We start from the raw sequence: 5,167 nt of genomic DNA on the forward strand, positions 1-5,167 counted from the left end.
ATCAGAGCAGTATTTGTAATCACGTAAAAGAAATACTTTCAAGTAAAAATGATAGGTGGTAACAATTTTTGGCCAATAGAATATTTATATTTTTGGTAATATCATAATAATCATTTTTACACAATGAAAATAATTGTTATTTGTGAGGCAACTTTCATTGTTTAAATTTTACAACTATATGTTTGCTTTCAATGCAGATTGTAACTCATTTCATTGCAACTAGATCTAGATGCAGTATAATTTATTCTATGACCAATGACTGAAGGCTTTTGATATGATCACTGAAATCTCGTACATTCAAAGTTTAAAATTATTACACTGAGTTAAAAATAGTTATTTTTACTTTATAAAGAGTTAAAGATTGCAACAAATAAAGATTGAATGGAATAGAAGAACAAGAGAACTGATCCGCGGGAAGTTATGGTGTATATTCTGAATTCTTGGGAGTTGATCCGCATTCTAGGCACAAGCCCGTGCACGTTCCGCGCGTTCACGTGCTTGGTTCAGCGTGCTGAACGATCCGCAGCAATCCGCACTGATCCGCATTCTAGTAACGCCCCCCTTCTCCAATTCCTAGATACGCCCCTGGAGGGAGGGAGCGAGGGAGGGAGGGAGGGAGGGAGGGAGGGAGGGAGAGAGAGAGAGAGAGAGGAGAGAGAGAGAGAGAGAGAGAGAGAGAGGATAGAAGGAGAACGAGTTAATTTAGAGAGGATTATTATCCAATATTAGCATCATTATCAATTGCACTTCAATAAGTACATTACATTACCTATATTTAATTGTTTAATATCAATACCATATTGTTTGTCAGAGTGGTTACTAGGAATCTGCAGTGTACAGTAGCACTGATCATAGCACTACTACAAGTAAAAGTACAGATATGATATAATTGATAGTGTGGAGTGTGAATAGTGCTACTATTGTGAATTTAAATTGACTCCACCCCTTTAATTCCATGCTTCAGCAAATCATCAAGTGAATGAATGGCCCTTAAGTTTAACACCTTTTTATTTATGAATGGAGAAAATAATTAATTTGTCTAAGTTGCATGATGATACCGGTATGCTATTTTAATAAACATATTGCAAAGTACAGTTGTTTTTACAGCATTTCCTTTAAAGGGACTTCTTCCAAATAAACACTTATCTCTATTATTGCTACTATAGAGATGCATATCTCCAGTGGCTTTGATAAGAGTTAGATTATATTATATATGCATGGAATACTGTTGATAATTTAGCAGCCAATCTCATGCAGAGTGAAGCAAAATAGTATGCTTTTTATTAATTCCCCACTAATACAGTATTTTAGTTGTGCAGTAGCTCAGTCACATAATTATATCTCATGACAATCAAAATTAATTATTTTATATGCATTCACACATGTTGGAGAGATATATATGTCAAATAATGTCACATGTAGTTCAATGCAAGGCTGTACTTTTAATTCTTCCCTATTTCTCATTTACACAAGCACATTAATACATCTCTAGCAATAATGGTGATAAGTGGCTTGTTTGGAAGAGGTCCGTTTCAATTAAGGAAATACTGTGAAAACAACTGCTATTGAAAGAGTTAACCTTTATATAAACTTTACAATAACATGTTTATCAAAAATAACGCTACTACTATCATCAACCAATGTCATGTATGATGGACAAGTCATTCATTGGTACTGAACTTCTTAGCTGATATCACAGAAAAAATGAAGTGTTTGAAGTTTTGTCCCAGATTGTAGCACATGTGTAGTTTTAACATATTACATGTGTTATATTCACTTTATAACACACTTTCCTGTGTTCAAATAACACACTTGTGTGCTAAAATAAAATATTTCTTGTGTTTTAAAATTTTGGACATCAAAAATGTGTCATTTTAAGAACATGCTACACATTATTCTATATTCACCTACTCTTCACTGCCTTTATTAACAAACACTCTAGTCTTGTATAGTCAAACCCATCTCCCTTCTTGACAATTGGATAGTAGAAAGAGGGATGGCTATGTAGAAAGTTTGAATTGATTCTGGCTCAAATTTTTTGGGTCTGGCTATGTGAGATTACAAAGACTTCCATGCATGTACTTATAATGCAAGCTGGATATCCAATATTAACATCATTACCAACTGCATGTTCATTAGTCCAATAAGCACCTATAATTAATTGTTTAATAGAGCAATATCATATTGTTTGTCACTATTCAACACAGTAGTTACTAGGAATTAGCAGTGTACATGCAGGCACTGACCTAGCTCAGTAGTGACAAGTGCAAGTACAGATATGATAAAAGTAGATTGTGTAGAGTGTGAGTAGTGATGCTGTTGTGATAGGAATAGACTGAACAATAGACTATAGAGTAAAGCAAAAACAAAGAAATGTATTTTTATCTCAAATTACCTCTTAGTAGGACTCCCATAAACAGAGCTGAAACTTGCATGTACATGTTCATAAATATTTCCATATAGGCTAATGAAAACTCAATATAATAAAATATTAACATTATTCTACAGCTGGTATGGATGGAGTCTCCCACCAATCCTACACTGACTGTCATTGACATTGCAGCTGTTTCTAAGATTGCACACAAGAAGGTACCACCCACACATTGGCACACAATTTAATTAGATTAATTTAAATTGACTCTGCCCCTTTAATTCCTTGCTTATTAAGTGAACACCTTTTTATTTATGAATGGAGAAAATAAGTTGTCTGAGTTGCATGATGATACCAGTATGCTATTTTAATAAACATGTTATTGCAAAGTAGCAGTTGCTTTTACAGCATTTCCTTGAAAGGGACTTCTTCCAAATAAGAGCTAGCTTATCACTATTATTGCTAGTCTACTACAGAGATGCATATCTGCAGTGGTTTTGATAGGAGCTAGATCATATTTCATGGAATATGTTCATTTAGCAGCCCACGGCAATCTCAGAGTGAAACAAAATGGTAGAGTACTATGATGTTTTTCTCTTAATTCCTCATCTAATACTGTATTTTAATTGTACTGTAGCTCATAATTATGTCACATGACAATCAAAATTAATTATCTTATGTATTCACACATGTTGGAGAGATATATATGTCAAATAATGTCACATGTATAGTTCAATGCAAGGCTGTACTTTTAATTCTTCCCTATTTCTCATTTACACAAGCACATTAATACATCTCTAGCAATAATGGTGATAAGTGGCTTGTTTGGAAGAGGTCCGTTTCAATTAAGGAAATACTGTAAAAACAACTGCTATTGAAAGAATTAACCTTTATATAAACTTTGCAATAACATGTTTATTAAAATAGCGCTACTACTATCATCAACCAATGTCGTGTATGATAGACAAGTCATTCATTGGTATTGACCTCTTAGTTAATATCACAGAAAAAATGAAGTATTTGAAGTTTTGTCCCAGATTATACCATATGTGTAGATTTAATATATGACATGTACTATATTCACTTTATGACACACTTTCCTGTGTTTAGATAACACACTTGTGTGCTAAAGTAACGTATTTCTTATGTGTTATAATTTCCGACATCAAAAATGTGTCATTTTAAGAACATGTTACACATTATTTTATATTCACCTACTCTTCACTGCCTTTATTAACAAACACTCTAGTCTTGCATAGTCAAACCCATCTCCCTTCTGGACAATTGGATGGTAGAAAAAGGGATGGCTATGTAGAAAGTTTGAGTTGATTCTGGCTCAAATTTTTTGTGTCTGGCTATGTGAGATTACTTCCATACATGTACTATAATGCAAGTTGGATATCCAATATTAACATCAATACTGACCAATTACATGTACATAAGTCCAACTCCAATGACCACCTATAATTAATTGTTTAATAGAGCAATATCATATTGTTTGTCACTATTCAACACAGTAGTTACTAGGAATTAGCAGTGTACATGCAGGCACTGACCTAGCTCAGTAGTGACAAGTGCAAGTACAGATATGATATAATTGATAGTGTAGAGTGTGAATAGTAATACTATTGTGATAGCAATAGACTTTAGAGTAAAGCAATAACAAGGAAATGTATTTTTATTTCTAACTACCTTTTTAGTGAAACTCCCATAAACAGGAGCTGAAACTTGCATGTACGTGTTCATAATTATTCCATACACCTTGATTGAGCTAACTAGAACTCAATATAATAAAATATTAACATTATTTCTATAGCTGGTATGGATGGAGTCTCCCACTAATGCTACACTGACTGTCATTGAGACTGCAGCTGTTTTTGAGATTGCACACAAGAAGGTACCGCCCACACAATTTAATTAGATAAAATTGACTCTGCCCCTTTTAGGGATGTACTGTCGTGGTTGATAATACATTCCTGACTCTGTATTTTCAGGTAATTAAATTCATTTTTATTTTATTAATTTTTAAAATAGCATCCTTTGTCATTGGGGGCTGACTTGGTCCTTCATTCAATGACTGAATATTTGAATGGTAACCCACTCAATTTTGACTGATAGTTGGTTTCAAATTTGATCCCTAGGTCACTGTGATGTGTTGATGGGGGCATTGTGTACTAATGATAAGGAGATTCATAAAAAATTGAAATTCCTACAATTAGGTAAGCAAAATTTTTCTAGTTATGGCCATTTTAAAAAATTGGCCAAAATCAGAAAAAGTCTCTGTACTATAGCCCATAGTTTTTTCCAAAAATGACTCAAAAATCATTATCAATTTTTATTACATTTTTTGATACATATTGATGTACTTATGCTGTGTAGCAAGTTTGAGCTGATTTCAACTTAAATTTTTCAAGTTATAAGCAAGCTGTTCATATTCTGAAAAAATCCCTATACCCATGGTTTTTCAAATAAGTCACTCCCAATTTTTATAACATTTTCTATGCATACATGTATATGCTATGAGCCACATGTAATTCATTCCAACAACGTGTTACAAGCCTCAATGAATATCAATATAGTCCAACCCACGATAGCCTTGTAGATACATATTACGTATCTCATTCTCTCTCCTTCATTAGAATGGTTTTATATTGGAAGGATTATTATTATGGAAGAGTACTCTTGATAAACATTTTGCTGGTTTGGATGACTGCATGATATGCTTCAGTATCATTCATGGATCTAATTATTCACTACCTAAAATGATATGTCGTACTTGCAAGAAGAGATTCCATT

General features: G+C 33.2%; 1 long non-coding RNA gene across 1 annotated transcript; it reads left to right on the plus strand.

Annotated features, from left to right (window-relative positions):
• The first annotated feature begins 4,403 nt into the window (after window positions 1–4,403).
• On the plus strand, window positions 4,404–5,046 carry LOC109583533 (uncharacterized). Its single transcript, XR_002185566.1, has 3 exons — window positions 4,404–4,463; window positions 4,513–4,590; window positions 5,011–5,046. It is a non-coding gene; the product is annotated as an uncharacterized LOC109583533 (long non-coding RNA).
• Window positions 5,047–5,167: the final 121 nt, after the last annotated feature.

This window comes from Amphimedon queenslandica, unplaced genomic scaffold (assembly GCF_000090795.2).
Source record: "Amphimedon queenslandica unplaced genomic scaffold, v1.1 AMPQUscaffold_13299, whole genome shotgun sequence".
NCBI classification, from domain to species: domain Eukaryota; kingdom Metazoa; phylum Porifera; class Demospongiae; order Haplosclerida; family Niphatidae; genus Amphimedon; species Amphimedon queenslandica.